The sequence below is a fragment of the Cannabis sativa genome, chromosome 6 (assembly GCF_029168945.1).
Source record: "Cannabis sativa cultivar Pink pepper isolate KNU-18-1 chromosome 6, ASM2916894v1, whole genome shotgun sequence".
NCBI classification, from domain to species: Eukaryota; Viridiplantae; Streptophyta; class Magnoliopsida; order Rosales; family Cannabaceae; genus Cannabis; species Cannabis sativa.
In genome coordinates, this window is record NC_083606.1 from 9,531,301 (window position 1) to 9,557,059 (window position 25,759).

The 25,759-nt window shown below is 37.9% G+C and overlaps 1 long non-coding RNA gene across 2 annotated transcripts; it reads left to right on the top strand.

The window, feature by feature from the left end:
• The first annotated feature begins 1,409 nt into the window (after nt 1–1,409).
• LOC115695808 (uncharacterized) lies at nt 1,410–10,125 on the top strand. 2 transcript variants are annotated; one of them, XR_009688266.1, is made up of 4 exons: nt 1,410–2,473; nt 2,569–2,712; nt 3,610–3,990; nt 9,817–10,125. It is a non-coding gene; the product is annotated as an uncharacterized LOC115695808 (long non-coding RNA). The 2 variants fall into 2 exon arrangements; XR_004007560.2 differs by lacking the exons at nt 1,410–2,473; nt 2,569–2,712; nt 3,610–3,990 and adding exons at nt 7,582–8,680; nt 8,776–8,919.
• Nucleotides 10,126–25,759: the final 15,634 nt, after the last annotated feature.

Here is a 25,759-nt window from a genome sequence, read left to right on the forward strand (position 1 = left end):
TGCGACCTCGACTCCACCAAGGTACTCCGGCTAGGAAAAAGCCTAGATCCGGAGGAAAAAGAAAAAATAATAAAAACACTGAAGGGCGCCATCGACATTTTTGCATGGCGCCAAGAGGACATGACTGGCATAAGTCCCCATGTCATCACCCACGTCCTCAACGTCAACCCGGACATGCCACCAGTCCTGCAAAAACGACGCCCTCTCGACTCGGTAAAAGCTGAGGCCCTAGAGAAAGAGGTGGATAAGCTTCTGACGAACAGCATGATCCGCGACGTATACTATCCGGAATGGCTAGCCAATCCGGTCCTGGTGCCCAAGCCGAACGGAACTTGGCGAGTTTGTGTAGATTTCACTGATCTAAACAAAGCTTGTCCGAAGGACTGCTTCCCGCTACCCAGGATCGACCAGATGGTAGACGCCACTTCCGGATTCAAATTACTATCCTTCATGGATGCCTACGCCGGGTATAATAAAATAAAGATGCACACGGCGGACCAAGAGTACACTAGCTTCAAGACCGATAAGGGGGTATACTGCTACCTGGTCATGTCTTTCAGACTGAAGAACACTGGAGCGACCTACCAAAGAATGGTCAACCGGATGTTCAAAGGCCTCTTGGGGCGAAGCATGGAAGTATACGTGGACGACATGCTCGTCAAGTCTAAAACATGCAGTAGCCATGCAGATGACTTAGAGGAGTGCTTTGAGGTAGTCCGGAGATACGGCATGAAGCTCAACCCAAAGAAATGCACCTTTAGGGTCACATCGGGAAAGTTCCTAGGCTTCATTGTCAGCCAGAGGGGGATTGAGGCAAACCCGGAAAAAATCCAAACTCTCCTGAACATGCCATCCCCCAAGAAGCATAAAGACGTGCAGAGCCTAACCGGAAAGGTTGCTGCACTGAGCCGTTTCATCTCCCGGTCTACAGACAAGTGCATCCCTTTCTTCGACGTACTGAAAAAGTGTCAAAAGTTTGAGTGGTCGGACGAGTGCGAGGAGGCATTCAAAAAGTTGAACGAACATATGGCCAAACCTCATATCCTGTCAAAACCCATCCTCGGAGAAGACCTATTCCTATAGTTGGCCGTCTCCGAGCACGCGGTCAGCGCTGCCTTACTCCGGGAAGAAGAGAAAACTCAACATCCCGTGTACTATGTTAGCAAGCGCGTGATAGGAGCGGAGACAAGGTACCCCATCATCGAGAAACTGGTTTTCTGCCTCCTGATGGCCTCAAGGAAATTAAGGCCATATTTCCAAGCACATCCAATCAAGGTACTGACCAACCACCCACTCCGGCAAGTCCTCCAAAAACCAGAAGCATCCGGAAGGCTCCTGTAATAACCAAAATATTTGGTTATTATTATTCTAGCTTAGAAATCTCGATGTGGAAATAGTGATTTCATAAAATAAGTTAGCTTCATGAATAAAGTATTATTTTTACGAACTATATAAAATTTATGTTAGTCTCCAAAATGATAAGAATGTGGGTACTATTATCTTATTTTTAAAGCCAAACATAGTTATATATTGGAGAATTAGATTATGGTATTTTAAGCATTTAAATTATATACTATATGTGGCATAATGACCCAAGTCTTAGGGCATTTTTTTTCGGCCAAAACATTGTATAGGATAGAGAGTTTTATTTGACTTAATTAACAAGTAATAATGGAGAGACTAAGTAAGTGTGTGGTGTAGTAGTAGTGGAACTAAGTGATATTTATTTAAGCTTAATTGCTCAAGTGGGGACGTGTACTGTCCATGTGAATTAAAGAATATAAAGCTTATATATATATTTTTTTAAGCTTGGACGTGTGGCACTCCTGGAGATAAGCATGGAATAGATTAGAGTCATTCCAACTATGTCAAACTTAAGTAATTATTAGATTTCAAAATTTAAATTCCAGATTCGGATCACGTAGGTGGTAATTAATTTAGTTATGATTATTTTTTTAGAAGTACCACACTCTGTTCAAGATGAATCGAATTTGACGGAAGTGGATGATAAAGGTTGGAGGTTCAAATTTGAAAATCTGTTATGGGTTTATGGTTGTTTCTTGGAACTTGTTTGACCGAGTATGAAGACGTAAGTTAGAGTTTTAGCAGTGTATTTGAATATTTTCTTCAATCTAACCATTATTAGACTTCGTTAGTTTTAATGCCTATAAATACCTTTCATTAAATCATTTCGCTCATCACATAAGTTTTCTAAACACTTTCCACAAGCTCCCGAAATTGCCGAAGCTCACACACTCTTTATTCTTAAATAATTATGTTTTCTTTCTAGCACTCTCGCTATCCTGGCTATTATAATCTCCATACAATCATTATCCAGACTACCTCTCACAAATACACACACTACTATTATTTACTCATATCATCCACAAGCCACAGTTCCACCATACATCACTATAGTTTCTACAAATTACCATCATCTTATTTTCCATTTCAAGATCATCTCATGTTATAGGTAAGTTCAAACTCTATTGAGACTATAGCCTATTTTGTTGATTATTTGAGCAAACTCTAATTGCTTTGTTGTCTTACCTATGGTCGAATCACTAGGTGTGTCTTACACTAGGCTTGGGCTTAAGAATTCTTCATAGTCACGAATAGGATTCTCCTTTGAAGCTACGGTATTTCATAAGACAATTATTATTTCTCAAGGATCACTCTCATTGCAATCAAGGCTAGGACTCCACATTCGAGGTAAGGAAATTAAGTAGAAAAACATAAGTTTTCTATATGTAATAACATTCATAGAAAGAGTGGGAATAGTAAAAGAGAAGTTAACTAAGGTCTTTTACCTGACTCTTTATTGTTTGTTATTTAATGTACTGTATAATATATATTTTAATAATATGTTTATAAGATTCATGTTATTTATGTATGTTTACAGTATTAGAGCATGGCCATTGCTAAAGGTATATATTTAAATAATATGTTTATAAGATTCATGTTATTTAAGTATGTATGTAAATATTGTGTTTATAAGATTCACATTATTTAAACTAGTTATGTTGTTTGGATAATGGACGGTACAACGGATTCGCATTATTTAAACAATGATATGATTATGGTATGATTATGATATGATTATGATATAGTTATGATATGATTATTATGTAGTTATGATATGGTTCTGATATGATTATGACTTAATTATGATAGGATTTATGATATGCTATTTAAATAATGTATAGTAGTTAAACATTATTTAAATTAGATTTATTGTAGATTATGTGACATGGTTTGATTGAGAAGATCGATAATGGTTAAATACTTGACTGTTAAGTCTATATGGTAGATAGGGGGCCATCTAGTAGTGGGTACGATTTTACTGAACCCAGCCCTCCGCCATTTAGTCTAATAGTTCGAGTTTATTTGCCAAAGTCGAACTCCGGCATAACCATTATTATGTGACTTAGCTTAGAAACTAGTGATTAGTTAATAGTGATAAGATTAAGCTTATATGTATTGCTATTTGTCTAAATATGTGCATCTAAGTTTTAGTTATATTTTTTTTCTTTTATTTTATGTGACTACGTGACAAGCATTTCCTTACTGAGTTTAGTAGCTCACCCTTATCAAACTTACCATGTGCAGATTAAGGTTCTAAAACTTAGAGAGCCGGTGGCAAGTGAGACCTTGGAGGCTTGTGTGTGTACTCGCTGAGGACCATATAACTGAGGGTGGTCTAGGGCACGCTCCATTTATTTTATTTAGAGTTATTAGACTAATGTCGCAGTTATTTTGATTTATTAATTATTATGTCTTTTAAGTCCAAACTGAGCTCAAATATGAAATATTTTATGTTTATAAATAAAAGCGACATTATAGATTTTCCGCATTTTAACGCTTGTAACTAAATTAGTAATTTATGAAAAGTACGGGCGTTACAGTTTGGTATCAGAGCCACAGTTATATTAGTCCCGAACGTTCTCACGAGTTACACATATCGGCTAAAAAGGTTCCACTCGCTACCAAGTAAGTATCATTTTTGCATGATTCTATTTTATGTACATTTTAGTAATTTCAAAAGTTCTTTTTATTTTCAGAACCCTAGAACCAACTAAGCACCAACATCATGAGACCAGAGCAAGTAGAGCACATTGTTAGGCATATTAAGGCCTTAAAGAGAGTCCCCAAGACCCCACCCATGCTGGAAGAAAACAAGGTCTTTGATAGAATTAACAGAATACATGAGGGTATGGATAAGATAATAGATCGTTGGAATTGTTTATTGAAGTCACATGAGAAGTACATAGCCTTGATGCACGCTCTCAACATGCCACAAGTCCAACATAGTCTAAGAGCAAATTGGGAACATCTAGGGTATGTCGGGGTAGATGAGGCCGAAAGATATGACCTACTCATGATCAACTTAGTGGATCAATATCAAATTACCGACACCATTTATCACCCTGATGGCTCTAAAGAAGAAATATATCATCGACCCAATAATGCTGTTAGGTCTGAATTCCTTCAAAAGTTACCAATTTCATCAAACTTGGTGTACCTAGAACTCAACTATGTAGATTTGTCAGAAGATATGTTAGAGGAAGGGTCAGACATAGAAGAGTAGAAAAGTCAAGTTGTATTTTATTCTATGTGTTAATTTTTTTTATGTAATAAGGAGTGTTAGTATGGCTCCACTTTAGTTAGGAGTTTTAGAGTAACTCCTTTAGCTTGTTATCTTTTGGAATTTATAAATAAATAAAGAGGTTTTATTTTATTTATAAAGATTTATATAAATATATATCTACTTATATTAAGTCTTACTGAATAGTTAAAGAAAATTTTTGCAGATATAGGAGATATGTCTCTTAGAATTAAGGCGTCAAACGATACAGTACTTGCAGAAATAAAAAACATTCTGTCACTTAAGATCGAAAATATCCGCCACGAAGAGGATAAGATTCTTAGAGCTCTGCGAGAGGTCATCGCAATTAATGAAGAAATTAAAAGAGTAGTAGAGGTGAGGGGAGCCTTAATCAAATCACGAGAAAAGTTTCTAGTGCTAAGGGCTGCTTTGTCACATGTCCCCGAACTTCTTTACTATATCGATGAAGTCTGGCACCGTGTCTCAAATCTTGGTGACGCAATTAGATACGCAGCATTCATATGTGAGCTGACGCTTGACTTCCACAACTTCGTTTTCGAAAAGACTTATATTGTGGAAACAAACGGCATGGAAGAAGAACGCATCAAGAACATACGATATAAGCTAAGTGACGACAGTGTGGAGGACATAACTGAATCTGTGAACGTAACTAATGAACGAGATTTGGAAGAATCAGAAATGCCAGACTATTTTGAAGTGACAGCAGAAATGTTAGAACTAGAACTAAAAAGCCCGCCTCAAATTGAAGCAGAGAAAATAGTAGAAGTAATAGAGATTCCTTCAGATGAAGAATCCAAAGATGAGGAAATGCCTGAAGGTCCCAATGAGCCAGATTATTCCCCAATACCGAAGAGCAAGGACTTAGATCTACCCACAACAACCAACATCCATGAACTAGAAGATGACATACCTGACTATCATTTTGAAGTAGAAATTGATGAGTCAGACTCTGAATCCGAGGATGTGCCAGCACCAATTCCAGCAGATGTGGAAATGGAAATAAACTTCGAGGAACACCCAGAAGAGGACCTACAAGAAGACCCTGAAGGATCTGAAGCCGAGTCATGCGTGGAGGACGAATAATAGTCTCTTTCAACTTGTCAAATTTTATCCATAGAAGATATTTTTGTTCCTATTCCAATAATCTAGTGACTATGTAACTAGAGATTTAGTACGCTTTTAAGTAAATAAAGATTTATTTTCCTTCAATCAAATTCTTCTTTTATGACCAAAATAACTCCCTACAAAATTAACAAGGAAGACGGTTTGCCTCTACTTAAGAATCTACTTTTTAATAAAGCAATGTTAATTCTTAAATCGGGAAGAAATACTCAAACTAGACACCGAGAGCAAGAAGTACCAAAGACTGTGACATCTGAAGTAGTACTCAAACACCGGGGGACTAGAAATTTGGTCTTAAAATTATTCAATACCCAGGGGATGGTGTGAGTGTTCAAAAAAAAATTAGGTGGAGGAATTCGTTGTTGATGATGTTTTCCATACTCCAACATGTGAGAAGATGTTAAGGATACTTAAATACGACCCCAAACTGAATTTAGAAGACTTGACTGAACTGGAGGATTAGGAGATCAAAGCTACTGGTTCAAAGAGCTGGCTTTCGAAAAATGCTTAATTCTTAATAGAGAACTTGTGGTTGATCCTACAAGCGTGATAGTCTTCAAGAGCTGTCAGCGCACAAAGACCGAAGAAAGACTGAAAGCTTCCTTGGCCTAATATGTAGTAGCCTACCCATTGACGAACCTCAAGGAGAGTATGAAACAAAGGATATGGCCAGAATTTGTAACCAAGAAAGCATTTTCTTAGTGTTGCTATTCGAAGACAAGGAGAAAACGTACTGCAATGGAAATTTAAGGTCGAGAGAATGACGGAAGCACAACCTACACCATACTAGATGCATCCCGAGTTAGATGTAAAATAGTACAATGATTAGGTAAAGGATGGATGAGTATTCAGAAAGTGGCAATTGGATTTGTGATTTGACGTCCTACATGTCAGCACATAAGAGCGGAATATTAAAGAACTAAGGAAAACAATATGATCCTTGTATTCCTAAAGAAGGTGAACTCGATCTGAGTTTTAGTATATTTTGAAGTGTTAGGTCAAATACATACCTTTAGTGAACCGGATGAAGTCCTGTAAACTAGCAGAAGCATCATCCATGAAGCAGCCAGAGTGACGAACTCGTGTATAAGAGCCATTAGTCCGTGGGTGTAAGGACCCAATGGAGGCTTGAAGCGGGGACGTTACAAATAGTAATAATGGAGGCTTGAAGGAAAGATGTTACAAATAGTATACTTCCTGGTAAGTTAGAGTAAATGCTTGTAGTTGATAACATTCTCTTAAGAAGACAGTTGGTTGGCCACAATACTTATGGCACCCTATGAAAGGTTTATGAGTGTTAAATTTACTTGGAGTGCGGAACCACCTATAAGTGGGTAAGAAGTATCAAGAATGGTAGACAAAGTACGACAGAGTATGCATAACGCTCTAACGGATGGAGAATAATGAGGATGTAACAATGATAAGAGGTGACCTTATGTTCTGAAAGTTCACTTCAAAATAGAAATATTATGCAGGGTACGTAAAGCCTGAGATATTTAGGTCCACCTGCTATAGCAGATATGCATAATAGATTTCACATTTTCATGTGGAGAAGGTAGGTATCCAATCCCACACACATGCTTAAGTACGAGAATTTCAAACTACAATAGGACAAGAGTTATATGACACGCTAGTATGCGTGATAGAAAGGGGAACTAAAGTATAAGAGTAAACCCCTATATATGGTCCTGTAGAGTGAAAATTCTAATAGAGCAACGTGAGAAAGGACATGATACCCCAACTATATGTAGATAAGTAAATTTTGAGGACAAAATTCATTTAAGGAGGGTAGATTGTAATAACCAAAATATTTGGTTATTATTATTCTAGCTTAGAAATCTCGATGTGGAAATAGTGATTTCATAAAATAAGTTAGCTTCATGAATAAAGTATTATTTTTACGAACTATATAAAATTTATGTTAGTCTCCAAAATGATAAGAATGTGGGTACTATTATCTTATTTTTAAAGCCAAACATAGTTATATATTGGAGAATTAGATTATGGTATTTTAAGCATTTAAATTATATACTATATGTGGCATAATGACCCAAGTCTTAGGGCATTTTTTTTCGGCCAAAACATTGTATAGGATAGAGAGTTTTATTTGACTTAATTAACAAGTAATAATGGAGAGACTAAGTAAGTGTGTGGTGTAGTAGTAGTGGAACTAAGTGATATTTATTTAAGCTTAATTGCTCAAGTGGGGACGTGTACTGTCCATGTGAATTAAAGAATATAAAGCTTATATATATATTTTTTTAAGCTTGGACGTGTGGCACTCCTGGAGATAAGCATGGAATAGATTAGAGTCATTCCAACTATGTCAAACTTAAGTAATTATTAGATTTCAAAATTTAAATTCCAGATTCGGATCACGTAGGTGGTAATTAATTTAGTTATGATTATTTTTTTAGAAGTACCACACTCTGTTCAAGATGAATCGAATTTGACGGAAGTGGATGATAAAGGTTGGAGGTTCAAATTTGAAAATCTGTTATGGGTTTATGGTTGTTTCTTGGAACTTGTTTGACCGAGTATGAAGACGTAAGTTAGAGTTTTAGCAGTGTATTTGAATATTTTCTTCAATCTAACCATTATTAGACTTCGTTAGTTTTAATGCCTATAAATACCTTTCATTAAATCATTTCGCTCATCACATAAGTTTTCTAAACACTTTCCACAAGCTCCCGAAATTGCCGAAGCTCACACACTCTTTATTCTTAAATAATTATGTTTTCTTTCTAGCACTCTCGCTATCCTGGCTATTATAATCTCCATACAATCATTATCCAGACTACCTCTCACAAATACACACACTACTATTATTTACTCATATCATCCACAAGCCACAGTTCCACCATACATCACTATAGTTTCTACAAATTACCATCATCTTATTTTCCATTTCAAGATCATCTCATGTTATAGGTAAGTTCAAACTCTATTGAGACTATAGCCTATTTTGTTGATTATTTGAGCAAACTCTAATTGCTTTGTTGTCTTACCTATGGTCGAATCACTAGGTGTGTCTTACACTAGGCTTGGGCTTAAGAATTCTTCATAGTCACGAATAGGATTCTCCTTTGAAGCTACGGTATTTCATAAGACAATTATTATTTCTCAAGGATCACTCTCATTGCAATCAAGGCTAGGACTCCACATTCGAGGTAAGGAAATTAAGTAGAAAAACATAAGTTTTCTGTATGTAATAACATTCATAGAAAGAGTGGGAATAGTAAAAGAGAAGTTAACTAAGGTCTTCTGCCTAACTCTTTATTGTCTGTTATTTAATGTACTGTATAATATATATTTAAATAATATGTTTATAAGATTCATGTTATTTATGTATGTTTACAGTATTAGAGCATGGCCATTGCTAAAGGTATATATTTAAATAATATGTTTATAAGATTCATGTTATTTAAGTATGTATGTAAATATTGTGTTTATAAGATTCACATTATTTAAACTAGTTATGTTGTTTGGATAATGGACGGTACAACGGATTCGCATTATTTAAACAATGATATGATTATGGTATGATTATGATATGATTATGATATAGTTATGATATGATTATTATGTAGTTATGATATGGTTCTGATATGATTATGACTTAATTATGATAGGATTTATGATATGCTATTTAAATAATGTATAGTAGTTAAACATTATTTAAATTAGATTTATTGTAGATTATGTGACATGGTTTGATTGAGAAGATCGATAATGGTTAAATACTTGACTGTTAAGTCTATATGGTAGATAGGGGGCCATCTAGTAGTGGGTACGATTTTACTGAACCCAGCCCTCCGCCATTTAGTCTAATAGTTCGAGTTTATTTGCCAAAGTCGAACTCCGGCATAACCATTATTATGTGACTTAGCTTAGAAACTAGTGATTAGTTAATAGTGATAAGATTAAGCTTATATGTATTGCTATTTGTCTAAATATGTGCATCTAAGTTTTAGTTATATTTTTTTTCTTTTATTTTATGTGACTACGTGACAAGCATTTCCTTACTGAGTTTAGTAGCTCACCCTTATCAAACTTACCATGTGCAGATTAAGGTTCTAAAACTTAGAGAGCCGGTGGCAAGTGAGACCTTGGAGGCTTGTGTGTGTACTCGCTGAGGACCATATAACTGAGGGTGGTCTAGGGCACGCTCCATTTATTTTATTTAGAGTTATTAGACTAATGTCGCAGTTATTTTGATTTATTAATTATTATGTCTTTTAAGTCCAAACTGAGCTCAAATATGAAATATTTTATGTTTATAAATAAAAGCGACATTATAGATTTTCCGCATTTTAACGCTTGTAACTAAATTAGTAATTTATGAAAAGTACGGGCGTTACAGCTCCTCAAGTGGGCAATGGAGTTAAGTCAGTTTGACTTACGCTACGTTCCCCGAATCTCCATAAAAGGCCAAGCCTTGGCAGACTTCATTACCGAATGTAATGAAGTCAAGGCAATCGCGAATTTTCCAACACCATCGGTCCCCACATGGAGAGTATTTGTGGACAGAGCCTCCAATGAAAACGGATCCGGAGCAGGGGTGGCGATGATATCCCCGACCGGACTGCGACTCCAGGCAGTCCTACGGTTAGACTTCTCAGCTTCGAACAACGAGGCCGAATACGAGGCCTTGATAGCGGGGCTGAGGCTAGCGAAAGCCGTAGGGGCCAAAAGAGTGGAAGTCTACAGTGACTCCCAGCTGGTCGTAAATCAGATATCAGGAGAGTACCAAACACACGGCGAGCGAATGGTCGCGTATGTAACAATAGTCCGGGAGCTGCTCCACGAGTTCATGGACTACAAAGTAGAAAGAATCCCCGGGAAAAGAACGCTCACGGACTGTTTGGCTAAGTTAGCTTCAGATAGTGAAATCGAAGGGCTGGGGGTAGTACCAGTGGAACGCTTGGCAGAGCCAAGCATCAAAGTAAAAGAGGCCATAACAACGGTTGGGCAAGAACCCAGCTGGATGGTCCCCATCATAGAATACATAACAAAAGGTGAGTTGCCCCAAGAAAGGGCACTGTCTCGAAAGATTCAGTATCAGGCTCATCGTTATGTAATGATGGATCGAATTCTCTACCGAAGAAGACTCAGCATGCCTTATTTAAGGTGTGTATCGGACCCTGAAGCTAGACAAATCATGCTAGAGGTCCACGAAAGGTTCTGTGGAGATCATACAGGAGGACCCAGTCTCTCAAAGAAAATATTGAGACAGGGATACTTCTGGCCAACAATGAAAAAAGATTGCATAGACTACGTCCAAAAGTGTGATTCGTGCCAAAGGTTCGCGAACATACCGAGAGCTCCTCCCAATGAAATGACCCTGATGACTAGTCCTTGGCCCTTCGCGGTTTGGGGAATAGATCTTATTGGGTCCCTGCCAACAGGAAATGGAGGAGTAAAGTATGCAATAGTAGCAGTAGACTACTTCACCAAATGGACGGAGGCTGAGCCTATGAAGACTATAACTGCTAAAAAAGCACTAGACTTTGTTATCAAAAACATAGTGTGTCGATATGGCCTGCCTCACAAAATAGTCTCTGACAATGAAAAGCAATTTGATTGCGAAGAATTTACTGACTTCTGCAACCAACACGAAGTAGTAAAAAGCTTCTCCGCGGTGGCAAGGCCGCAAACAAACGGACAATCAGAAGCAGTCAATAAAATCCTAAAGGTTGCCCTAAAGAAAAAGCTGCTGACATGCAAAAACAACTGGCCCGAAGAGTTGCCAAGAGTGTTATGGGCCTACCGGACGACCCCCAGAACCACGACCGGCCACTCGCCTTTTTCAATGGCGTACGGTTGTGAAGCAATGGTCCCGGTAGAAACGTTATTCCCGTCCCATAGGAGAACAACTTACGATCCAGCCACGAATCAAGCTTTACTTCAAGAAGCTCTGGATCAAGTTGAAGAACTCCGGGACGAGTCTCAAATACGGATGGCAGCTTATCAAAAGAAGGTGACCAAATATTTTAACTCCAAAGTTAAAAATAGAAAATTTGCTATTGGGAATATGGTCTTAAGAAGAGTCTTCCCAGCCACCAAGGAGCCCGGAGTGGCGGTACTTGGGCCAAATTGGGAAGGACCATATGAAATCGAGGACGAAATCGGTTCAGGCACTTATAAGCTAAAAAGGATGGACGAAACCATTGTGCCAAGGGCCTGGAACGCCGATCACCTCAGAAAATATTACCAATAGTCCAAAAATGTAACTTAGACTTTGTTTAAAGAGTTTGTATCGTCTAAGTGTATACAGCCTCCGCATGATAAATAAAACTGAGTGCCTTAAAAATAAAGTTTCTATGCCACTCAGGGGGGTACTAAGGTATACCACACGGACAGACAAAAAACAGACTAAGTAAAACATCCTGACCCAAAGGGCAGGTCAAAAAGCATATGTATAAACACCCTGACCCAAAGGGCAGGTCCAGAAGAAAGATATGTGCATCAAATAAGATCATATATATATATAAATCCTAGCCCTAAGGGCAGGTCAAAAAGCATATGTATAAACATCCTGACCCAAAGGGCAGGTCCAGAAGAAAGATATGTGCATCAAATAAGATCATATATACATAAAAAAATCCTAGCCCTAAGGGCAGGTCAAAAAAAAATTTATATACAAAGGGCCCGGGGACAGGCCTTAACCATTGTTTCCCCTTAAATAAAAACAGTTATGTAAATAAAAATTGTCTTAAATATAAGATAATTGGCTATAAATAAAAAAAAGAAGAAGAGTGAGAAAAATCTTGGTTGTAAAGGGTTGGACTCAGAGCGGCCTAGTCAATACGAGGAGGAAGGCGAGGACCAATGCGCGCCTCCAGCATGGCATCAAGTTTCTTCTTCTCCTCCCTGAATTTGGCGATCATTTCCGCGGGTTTGGGGTAGAAGTCAAGCTTGATGTTCTGGCCATTGGTAGACCAGGCCATGTAGACGCCATCGTCGAAACGCTTGACGCACCGGCTGCAGGAGACGGGAGAAAGGAGCTCATCTTTCTTAGCCTTCTTTAAGGCTTGGTCTTTGAAGTCCTTGAGCTCCTTCAGCTCCATGGCCAAGTTGGCCCTAGACTCCAAGTCTGCCTGGTGAACTTCCTCCAAGGACTTCACCTTGGCAGCCATTTCATCCAAGGCTTCCCTAGCCTTCCGAAGCTCACGTTTGGCCTTGGCAGCGGCCTCGCCCTCCGCCCTCAGCTCCTCCTGATGCTTGGCCTCCAGCCTATCCCTCTGAAGGGCCTCCTCCCGGATCATCGCCTCCGCTTGTGCCTCCCTCCACCTGGCCTCTTCCTCACTGGCCTTGGCAAGGGCCTCCCGGCGCTCAGCATCCTCCTGGTACGTCCGCCTTTCAGCAGTCAAATCCTGAAGGATCTTCATGACTTCGTCCATGCCCCCAAAGTCGGACAGGACGAAGCCATGGTTAATAAGGTTCTTGGAAAGGTGGCTGGCCTCGGCAGCGAGCTGGAAAATGATACAAGTATGAGTGGAAGTCCTTAAGAGAAAATAATGAGGAAAAAATAAACTACGAAATACTTACCACAGTGAGGGAATGGCTGAGATCCTGAACTTGAAAGATGGAGTTCAAGGATGCACAAGCAGCGAACCACTTGGGTGCACACCGGGTAAGCTGAGACGCAAACTCACCGGTCATCTCCGCGGCAAAGGGAGCCAGGGTGGGCCCGAGGAAACGGTTGAACCAATCCGCCAGGGGGTCCAAGTTTAGATCCCACGGATTCTGGTAGTTCGAATCGTTGAGGGTATTTTGCATTTCAACTCGCAAAACCTTCCTCAAAGCCTCCACGTCAGCATGCCCCCTGGAGTACTCGTCCATGGCGTAGTTGTGTTTAGCTACCCAGAGTTCCTGTCTCACCCCATCTCCAGGGACCGGAGTCAGCACTAAGTTGGGAGGCGCGGTGTGTTCCTCCACCTCGGGAGAGATCCCGGAATCAAGGCCAGGGGCCGGAGTATCAACTCTCCGCTGCCGTTTGGGCACTTCCTCGGCAACCATCTTGCCCTTGCGCTTGCGAATTAGAGCAACCTCTTGCTCTTCTTCACTTTCTTCAACTTCCTCAGGAAGAGCCCATTGCTTTTCTTTACCTTCTTCAACTTCCTCAGGAAGGGCCCATTGCTTTTCTTGACCTTCTTCCGGAAGCGCCTCCTCCTCATCCACTAAGTCAATAGTGTTTGGAGGGGCACTGGAAGAAGCTTTCGAGGGAGTGGCCACCTGGGAGGAAGTTAAAGGAAGGGGAGCGTCAGGAGTGTGAGCTCCGGCAAGTTCGGCCAAAATGGCATCCATGGAAGTACCTGCTACAACAAAAGAAAAAAGGCAAGTGTTAGAATATCCATGGAGACAGCAAACGCCCGAATAAAGCAATCAAACTAGTCCTACCCTGACTCTCTAATTCGGCCCTAGCAAAGTTCCGAATCTTAATGCTGACAGCATCGTCCCTGAGATAGCTGTCCGAAGGCCGGAACCAGCTGGAAGAGATGTAGGCCGAAGGGTCCAAGGGAACAGGCTCCGGAGGACCAGAACCCATCCGGGACCGACCTAGGAAATCTCCTAAGTTGGAAAAATAATAATCCTTCATATGGTCTCCCCACTGGGTCGAGGGCATCCTAAACCTATGGAGACGCTCATCGAACCCTACAGGCCTAAGACTGGCATATTCACCAACGGAAGGAACGTAATGTACTGCTAAAGGAGACTTACCAGAGCTGGAAGTACTGGCGTCAGGAGCCCCGGTGTTCGGCACCTGAACCGAAGGCTTTGGCCTAGGAGTCCTCCTCTCAGCCGGGCTCCCAGTGCGAAGGGGCTTCCCAGTGATCGTCTGGCTTCTCCTCTCGACCGGGCTCCCCGCACGAAGGGGCCTCCCGGATGCTGCCTGGGCCTTGGAATAAGCCTTCTCCTGGGCCTTCTGGTAGAGGTATTCCTGGTACTTCTTCTCGGCGGTGGCGATGAGTTCATCCCGGAAGGTCTTCTCCGCGGCAGACACCCTCACTTTTGGACAAATAACCTTAGAAAGGTTAGAGTCCTCCATTGATTGGTGCGGCAGGATAAGCTTGGCCTTCTGGCAATTCTCCGTCGTGACTAGGCCCCCGACGTCAAGTTCCGCCAAGTCGTAAGTCGCGAAGACCTAGGCCCTCCGAAGAAAGATCTGAGTAGGCGCGGTCCGCTCATAAGGAAGAATCCTGACCCACTCGGTGAGAAGCTCCGGGTGCTCCACAGCTCGGAACCCGGAGGAGAAGAAGAAGCGGTGGCGATACTCCTTAACATGAGTTTGCCTATTATAAGAGACCATCCCATCATTGGAAGGGTGGGCCCAGAATCCGTAAAAACCATCTTTAAATTTGTCCCCCTTCTTGGGGACAGAGACAAGTTCATAAAAATATAAAATCTCCGTCGGACTGGGAGAGCCCCATCCCCGGGCGGAATAAAAAATAAACAAGCCTGAAAGCAGGCGGTATGCTTGAGGAATCACTTGGTATGGCGCAAGGCCGACAAAAACTAAAAAATTAATAAAATAGTCTTAAAGAGGAAGCATGGCCTCAGCCATCAGGTGCGTCTGGCTCCAAGCCCCGAAGCCGCCATAGTTATGGTTAGGCGTCTCCGCATCTCGGGGCGGCCGGTGATACGTCTCGGATGTCGAGGGTTTGATTCCAGCCACCTCCACGATGTTCTCCAGCTGGTGGGGGCAGGTCAGGGTGGAATGAAGCTCAACTGCCTCCCATCCTGTGGCCCGAGATTTATACCCCTCGTGGGCAACGGGACCCAGCGAAACGTCTTCGAGGGTAGCCAGACGCTTACCGCTCTTCTTGGACGACTTTGAACCGGACGCAGACATGTTTGGATTCTGAAAAAAGAGTTAAGATTCCAGCAGTTAGGCCCCATACCAAACCCTAAGTCAAAAAAAAAAGGAATGGGGGTCCCCTAACCGCTGGAAAGAGGCCCCCTCCGGACATCTGTCAACCAGAAAACCTTAGAAGGATTTCCTGGACAAAATTCGGGTGCAATGAACTCACAGAAGACAACATTGCGCGTAAAAGAAAAGAAAGGGCAGAAAATCGAGAAAAAATAAAGTCTTCTCTATGCCCTAGAAGACCAGTACACGAAGAGCGTATGGTCCTTTGCAAAAGGTAACAACAAGTACGTAACAAGAGTAACCCTAACACCAGAGATGGTGAATCTAGACCTGTTACGTGAAAAACCCAAAAGAATACGTTCCCAGAAACTTCAAATACCAAACCCAGAAAAAACAAATAGATAAGTAAAGCATGTCATGAACACAAACAAGCAAGAGATGCGAGAAACTTACAGTGAAGTGTTGAAACTGGGGGTTCTGTTGTCGATCAAACAAAGGAAAGTTGGCAAGAGACGGGAAGTAACCAAAATGAAGGAAAGGTGGTGTCTTTTATAGGCAAGAATGCATGAGGAACAGGCACTATCACCTACCAATCGAACGGCTGGGGAGGCGCACGATTCGAATTCCCAAAATTCAACGGTTGGATTGACTCGTAATTAAGGCGGTGGAAACGTTTTAGTATCCGTCTGACACCATTAATGCGCCGTATCAATCAATGGGCATGAAACGAATCGACCTCTGCAAAAAGTGAATCGCTGCATTAAGGGCGATCATTAAATGCACCCTCACGCGCTCAAAGCTCGTGCCAGGAAACCGAGGAGACGACCAGAGGCACTTAAGCAAGCCTTATTTTATTTTTTTAAATAAACAAGGCTTGGGGGGTAAATGTTGCCCCTGTTTTTGCCCAATATACGTGGACCAACTAGACAGGGACACGTGTATCAGAGCGTCTTAATGCTATAATTATTTGCTAAGTCTTTGTGATATGAGGCAGCATTCGGGAGGTACCTCCCGGAGAAGGCAAGATGAGCCCCATACGCTCCCGGATGCCCAGCTAATATTAAGGCATCTCCGCGAGGTGTCAGGCTTCCCCTGAGCAGTCAATCGCATTTAATGCCGCATGGGAGGAAGCGTGTTGGGACTGCTACACGCAATAAAGTCTGACGGCACAACCCCCAATCTGCAGCTGGGAAGTAATGATCATTCAAGTCTATTGACGGCTACACTGTGAAGAGTCACGTCAGTCAAAAGACAATAAGGACATTCCACATAAAAGCCCTACAACACCTAGGGATTTGACCATGCATTACTCATGGTATATTCATGGGGAATGCCCAACTTTATGGATACTTACAGATACACATGTACAGTAATTCTGGGGATCACCCCACCAAAAACGCTATAAATACCCCCTCAAAGCTCATTAAATGGGGTCGAGAATCTGGGGTTGCGTAAGAGCTAGAAGAGTAAATACTCACCAAGAAAATTCTCTGTATTAAATACATCCATAAATAACACAGACTCGTGGACTAAGGCTCATTAACGCCCCAACCACTTAAAAATCTCTCTCTAATTTTCTTACAGCTCTCTAATCTTATAATATTTTATTGGTTGCCGAAAACCTCGGTCAACATTAAGAAATTATGTGGTTTCCTTATAATATTTTGAAACTTATCAAATTATTTTACAAATTAAGAGAGAGAGAGAGAGAGAGAGAGTTAATGTATAAGACTATTTTATAATTTTTAAAAAATATAAAAAGAAAGCTCTTTATTAAACAAATGTAGTAAAAAACAACACCCAATAAAAAAAACGTAACAAAAGATAAAAATTTTCAAAAAAATAAAAAATAAACAAAACAAAAATAAATGATTTGACAAAATCTGACAAACAAATAAAAGTAAGAAAAAGAAACAAAAAGTCTGTCAAAAAAATGTTTTGTGTTTTCCTAGTAAAAATAATTTTTAACTTCATTAAAAGTAAAGTTGTTTGTTTCGGTATGCGTGCGTACAAAATAATTAAAAAAGTGACGGTATTATTTATATTAATATAAATAAGGACATTTCCGAAAATAAAATGAAAAGTGAGTATTCTCATGCAATTATTTCTTATATTTAAGGTTGAAAAGTTAATACTTTTCTGATATTTGTTCTCATTTTCTCACAGCTACTTCTCAATATCAACTGCATTAGAGTTGCACTTAGTAATACACCGTAGATCCCCATAAAAATAGGGTGACAATTGCAGTCCATTAGAGTAAAAAAAAAAATTCCACACTATATATCACCGTACTCTACTTGTTTCAATAATAATTAAAAGGAAGAGGTTTCAATGGTTACATTTTTATTGTAACCATCATGGTTAAATTTTTTTAAGTCATTAGATTACTATTAAATGGTTGTGATTAATTTAGAAATTAAATAAAAATAAATAATAAATAACTTGTAACCTGAAAGTAACTTAATAATTTATTTCCTAATAAAACTTTAATTAAGATTAATTATATTTTAAAATTAAATTAATTATAATTATTAATTAATTTTTTGCAATTTAGTACTATATAAGGATCTTTTAGCAATTTATTTTTTTGAACTTAAATTATTTAAAATTTTATAGCAAAACTTTTTATAATTTAAAATTATACACATATAATTTCATAATTTAAATTTTATAATTATACTTGTAATCTTAATTTTAAATTATTACACTTAATTATTTAATTTTTTTATTTAAATATTTAAAAAGTAAAAAGTGAAATAAGTTGAAGGATTTTTTAGAAAAAAAATGGCTGCACTTGTTATCGATTGACTAGCTTGAGGCCTCATACTTAGTTCATCTAATTGTAACAAAATAATTAAATATCATTTAAAAATAATTAATTATTTAAAAATTTATTATAAGAAGAGAATTTTAATTTGTGTCCAAAGAAGTTTAATTTTTGTAAAAAAATAAATTTTATTGTAAATATTATAATTAAATGGCTTAATTATTAAAATAATTAGAGTAAGGATTTAAATATAAATATTAATTGCTAAAAGAGGTCTTGTTAAATATTTAATTAATTATTTTAAGAAAATAGTTAATTATAATTAATTAATTCTTAAAAATGAATGTCTACCTATTAGTAACCTAATATTACAGGTCAAAGAAAAATGTAACCATATGGTTACAATAAAAATGTAACCATTGAATAATCACCCTAATTAAAATACTTATTCAACAAAACTAATTAGAAATTCACCATTACATAAGAAAATCAATTATCGATCATTATGGAATGGAATTTGTAAATATAAATAAAAACAACAACTCACCAAATCAAATTATTAACAAAAAAAAAAGGTGGATCAAAAACATATACTAAATTAGATCAAAATTAATCAAAAGCAAAAGTAAGTGAAAGTGAATTAGGATATATTTGTATCTTTCATATTTTTTAATTATAAAACTTAAAATACATTGAAAAAAGTCTAACATTTTAAATTTAAATATTGAAATAATATAATATTTGAAACAAATTTGAAATGAAATCTACTAATTGAAAATATAAATTATTTGAACAAAAATCTATTCTATTTAGAAAAAAAAATCTTAAAACTATGCTTGCCTGTTTTGAAATTATAAATGATTTTATTAAATTTATTTTATTCCATACTTCTTAATATAAGAATGTGAGTATATTAAAAATAAACTACATGTATAAGAATATATTTGTATATTATTGTTTATATAAAATTGATTATGTTCGTTAATTAACATTTAAGAAATGATAAGTGGAAGATACAAATTGTGAATGAGTTATCTCTTCAGCTTGTAAAATCTAATTTTTTTTTGCAATTGGTTCACAAGGGTTGGGGCTTTACACCGCAGAAGTAAAGTATCGCTTTCGGGGTAGGGATTTAAAGCTTTCAGATTTTGAAGAAGATATATCATCCTAGCTAGAAGCTTGTAAGCTAAAGGTATCAGTTCAAAATGGGATACCCTTATCCTCGCACAAAACTTCGCGAAGTATGTCCTTAGAGGGAGATGTGCACCACTCACTATGTGAGCCCAACTCTAGGCGTTGAACCCATCAGTACTAACAGAAGCCAATTCCTCTGTAAAAGATAGCATGTTCCACATCAATCTCGGAATATTACGAAGCTCGACTTCGGAAGCAGAAAGCTCCATCATCCCATAGGACCTGAAGTTGTTAGGTTTTTGGTTCATTTCCCAGATGGAGTGATTATAGACAACAAGTACGGGGGACAAAACTTTAGCTTTTTCCTTCACCTTGGACTTTATTGCCTCCCCAAATGGAGCAGCCTCCAGGAAAGATTCTTGTTGAAGTTTCTCTACGGTAGTCATAGCCAAAACTTCCTCCACATTCACCTCCTTAGTGAGGGTTGCCACTTGCGTTTCCTCAATATTAATTGCCTTAGACTGAATTCTAAATGGCAATTATAAATGTCTATCTATACTTGCTTAAATTTATGATTATTACTTTCCAAACCTAGATGCACATCCTCCTAAGCTGAAATCTCATTTCTATCGACACACTGAAAATAATATCATAAAAAATATTCTTCATAGCTTTATGTACGTGCTAGTACTAACTCATCTAACTGCAAAATACAATTCCCTTCTTAGAAAATACTTTCTATTTTGATGTAGATACAACTAAACAAAAAAAAAAATATAAATTAAAATTACTTTATTCACCCAATAATATTATAATAATATAAAATAGGGTCTATGGCGGCAAAACCCCAAATACTTTCGTTTTGGTTTCACTAACCCCCAAAACCCAAATTTGTGCGGGTAAACCCCCAAAACTAGGAAATTGTTAGCAATTTAACACTTCCGTCCAAATTTAGCTGTTAACTGCCAGGTTGGATTGTCTACGTGGACACAATATACACGTGGTACAATTTTATTGGTCCACGTAAATAATTATTTAAAAAAATAATTTAAAATTAAAAAATATATAAATAAAATAATTTTTTTTCTTTCTTTTTTTCCTTTTTTTTTTTTTCTTTTTCTTTCTTTTCTTTCTTTTTCTTTCTCTGAAACATCTCACTCGATCTCCTCTCTCTATCTCTCGCACTATCCCTTTCTCTTTCTTCTTCTTCTGTCGACATCCTCCTCCACAACCACCGCTGAACCCCAACCTCCTCCGGCCTCGTCCTCCTCCGCCGACTTCGAAGCCCCATAACACGTTGGCTCTAACTCCTCCATCTCAGATCTGCCATTAAAGCAGGCGAACTAGCTTCGACGTGGTTGTGCAGGAGGACGTCGGGGACCACCAAGCCAGCTCCGATCGATCTCCTCTCTCTCTCTCTCTCTCTCTCTCTCTCTCTCTCTCTCTCTCTCTCTCTCTCTCTCTCTCTCTCTCTCTTTCCTCATCTCCTCTCTTTACAGACATCATCATAATAACCATCCTCCTCCCGTGAATACCTCATTGCTCCTGTTTGGGGGTTTCCTAGAAAAATAGAATGTACATTATATTATTACTTAGTATTATTATAGTTGTGGGGAAATAAATTTAGGGTTTTCAAATATTAATTTTGGGGTTAAGATTTCATATATATATATATGTGTGTTTGTTTATTTGTTGGATTTGGATTTGTTTGAATTGGTTTGAGCTTGGTTTTGTTGTTTTTTTTTTTTTGTGATTTGGATGGTTGTGGTGGTAGCAGATGACTAAAGAAGATGAAGAAAAAGAAGATGGTGGTGGTGGTGGTAACAGTATCAAGGAAGGAAGGAAGGAAGATGGTGGCGATGGCTGGGAAGGAAGGGAATGGTGGTGGATGGTGGCTGGGAAGGATTTAGGTTTAGGGTTCTCATGGTGGGTGGTGGCTGGGAAGGATTTAGGTTTAGGGTTCATCGTGACAAAGAAAAAGAAAAAGAAAGAAAGGAAAAAAAGAAAAAAGAAAAAAAAAAAGAAAAATATTTTTTTTTTATTTTTATTTTTGAAATAATTAAATTTTTTTTTAATTTTTTTAAATAATTATTTACGTGGACCAATAAAATTGTGCCAAGTGTATATTGTGTCCACGTGGACAATCCAACCTGGCAGTTAACAGCTAAATTTGGACGGAAGTGTTAAATTGCTAACAGTTTCCTGGTTTTGGGAGTTTACCTGCACAAATTTGGGTTTTGGGGGTTTAGTGAAACCAAAACGAAAGTATTGTGGATTTTGCCGCCATTTACCCTATAAGATAAGCAACGAATAAAATTTAAAAACAACTATCTAATATTATTAGTTTGATGTGACTTCTTGTTACAGTACTGGTTCTTCTAGGTCAAAAAGCAAAAAGATAACGTGATCTACAGTAAAAATAAAATTGTTTTATACAAGGGATGTGAAACCTCAATTCTAAGCGAGGGATTGTATAAAGCTCCTTAAAAGAAATACTTGTAATTTTTGTTTTAACTCCCCTATTCGATAAATATTATTTTGAATTCTGTGTTTTATAAAATGTATATATTGGATTATCTGTTTTGTTAAATGACAATTCACTTTGTATTTTTCTAAATGGTACAAAGTACGCCTTGAATTCAATTTCATCAATTTTTTATTATAACCAACCTGAAGCCAATTTGTAGCACGAACAAATGTAAAAAATATAAATAATTTTGTCATAACACTTCCAAATCAAGTTATTACTAAATTTTAATTGACAAAAATTAAGTTTAGGATCTATTTTTTTACTATTTTAAAAAATACAAAGTTTGAATTGTTAGACCATCTCCAATGAAAGATGTAAAAATTGATCTATATTTAACACAAAATATGGTTTTGTGATATTTTTGCATCAATTTTTACTCCAATATATTATTGTAAATCTTGATGCAAAATTTAATGTGTCATTTAATGCTCATCTAATACTTTCAACCGGAAAAAAGGGAAGGAGGGGTACTTTGCCATTAAAATTGATCTCGTCAAAGCTTATGATAGATTGAGTTGGAAATTCATTGATCATGTTCTTGACTACTTTGGATTCCCACAGAAGTTCCGACATTGGGTTTCTCAGTGTATCTCCACTACCACTCTTAACATATGCCTTAATGGGGGCCAGGTTGGTAAGATTGTGCCCTCTTGTGGGATTCGGCAGGGTGACCCTCTGTCCCTCTCTATCTCTTCATATGTGCTGCTGAAGTTTTATCTAGACTCTTAGAGGAGGCCCTGGGAAAGGGGAATATACAAGGCATTAGGCTGAGTAGGGGTGGACCGGTTCTATCCCACATTTTCTTTGCAGACGACCTCATTCTGGTGGGGAAGGCCAATTTGAGAGAAGCTCAAAGTTACTGGAGTTGCCTTGAGAAGTTCTGTGAGTGGTCAGGCCAAAAAGTTAATAAACTCAAAACGTCTATCTTCTTCAGCAAAAATACCCCGGAAGGTACGAAAAGAGGTATCAAGGACATTTTGGGTATTAATTCTCCGGATGGTGTCATTAAGTATCTTGGACTTCCCCTGTTCAAATCGAGACAAAATGATGTCGATTTCAACTTTATTTTGGACAATCTTACCTTTAAATTGCAGGGATGGAAGGCAAAAACTTTATCCAAGGCGGGCCAGGCTACCCTTATTAAGGCTGTAGGCTTGTCTCTACCTATTTATGCCATGCAGACCACTAAGCTCTCGAACCGTCTTGTTAATAGGATAAATGGTCTTGTCCGGGATTTTTGGTGGGGTTTTGAGAAAGGGAACCATGGCCTTCACCTAAGAGCTTGGGATAAACTTTGTCTACCTAAGTCCTTGAGGGGTCTTGGGTTTCGGAAAACTAAGGAAATGAACCTTGCTTTCTTGGCTAAGTGGGGGTGGAAAATATTGAATGGGTGTCAATCTCTGTGCTGCAAGATCTTGGAGGCCAAGTATCTAAAGGGGAAGGATTTTCTCAGTTGTAGCTACAGGGACTCTGATTCTTAGTTTTGGAAAAATGTTGTGAAAGCCATTACAATTCTGAGAAAAGGGGCCTGTGAAGTGGTCGCTAATGGAAGGGATACTAGTATTTGGAGGGATCCTTGGATTCCTCATCGCAAAGGTTTTGTTTCAAAACCAAAGGGTGCGGTTTTAACGGATCACACTTGGGTGGCCGATCTTTTGTTATCTAGTGGAGGGTGGGACTTACAGAAGCTAAACAATCTGTTTGACCAAGAGACTGTTTCAACAATCTTAAAAGGTGGCAATCCTTCCGGTCATGGTAAGGATAGATGGATTTGGACTTTGGAAAGTAACGGGCAATTCTCGTGCAAATCTAACTAACTTAACACAGGCTTTGGAAAGAGCCCCTCACTGTGAAGTTGCCCCGTCGCTTTGGAATAGGCTTTGGAATAGCAAAATTCTTGAGCGACATAAGGTACTTTGGTGGTGTATTCTATCAAGTGCACTCTCTGTTAGATCCGAGATTGGTAAACGTTTTCAGATCGAGGATTCTAACTGCCCTTTGTGTGGTTTGAGGGAAGAATCTATTGAACACTTATTCCTATCGTGTGAGGTGGCATGCATTTGTGGCGCTCCTCACCTTGGGGAATCTACCCCGTGTGTGATGCTGGTATTCGTGTCTGGGACTGGGTGAAATTCATCTGGGATCTTACAAATATGGGGATTCGGTTTGAGGAAGTCTTTCTTTATGCTTCTATTGTTGTTGACACCATATGGAGGATGCGCAATGAAAAGGTACACAATAATACTCCTCCTGATGTGTTGAAATGTATTGACAATATTTGCACTTCTTTTGCAGAGTTACATGCTTCTCTTTTACCTGTCCCTACGTTGATCCTGCGAGAGACCTGGACTCCTCATCCCCAGGATTGGATAAAAGTAAATTGTGATGTTAGAGTGGGTTTAGAGAGTATGTGCACGGCTATTGTAGCTAGGAATCATCTGGGTAAGGTGATTTGGATTCACACATCTCGGTTGGATTTCTCGGATGTTTTATGCGGAGAAGCTGCGGCTTGTTGTCTGGCTGTCTCATCGGCTGCGGATTTAGGGTATAAGTATGTTATTGTGGAGAGTGATTCGAGGCTAGTGATCAATGCTCTCAATAGGAAAGTGTTCTATTGGGCCCTTGATAACTATGTCTCCTTTTGTATTAAGTCATCTCCCTCTTTTTTTAGTTGTAACTTTTCTAATGTTAGCAGGAATTGTAATTTTGTAGCCCACAATGTGGCTAAGTGGGCGTTCACCCACCAATTGTACGGTTCCATTTTGATCTCCTCTATACCGGAGGAACTACTTTGTAATGACCGAGAGGTCTAACAATTTCCTTATTTAATGTACGAATACGCTTATTTTAAAAAAAAAATACTTTATTAAAAATATAAAATAATAATAATAATCATACAAAAATAAATATAAAATTTAATAATAAAATAATACTAATAAAGTCATTTAATGCAAATTAGCATGCTATCTAAATTTTAATAATAAAATATTAAAAATGGCATAATAGTAAATATTAAAGCATAATATTTATTGTGATGTAAATTTTGCATCATGCTATATTGTGATCCAGATTTAGATCACTTTTGATTATGTGAGATATTTGAATCACTATTTGGCATACCATTGGAGTTAAATTTTAACAAAGTGAGTTATATTTTGCATTGAGATAATTACGTATGACACAATTTTTTATAAAAAAATTAAAATTTTACGTTTAAAGATTTTTTTTTTTTTTTTTATATATTTTTACGATTTTTCATAAAAATAACACGAAAACAACAAGAAAAACTACATAAAATTAACATAAAAATAACATCAAAACAACAACAAAAAATAACATACATATAATAAAAAATCAACAACAAATTAACACGGGTACAACATAAAAATATCATATTTTTTGTAAATAAAATAAAAATAATTATAAAAATATTTAAAATTTCATGAAACTATATTTTTGTAATTTTTTTTCATTATTTTTGTATATATATAATCCCTTTTACATTTACATCTCCATTAGAGATAACAAATCATAAGGTCCATTAAATAAGTTTTACAAAATACCAAAGAGGAAATTACACTCTATATCCTTTTTATATTATCCTCTTTTATTTTTATCCTCTTTTTTAAAGTCTACCATTTTTACCTCTTTTTTTAAACATTGTACCAATTTTGTCCCTGTCACTTCAAAATACTCTCCATGTCA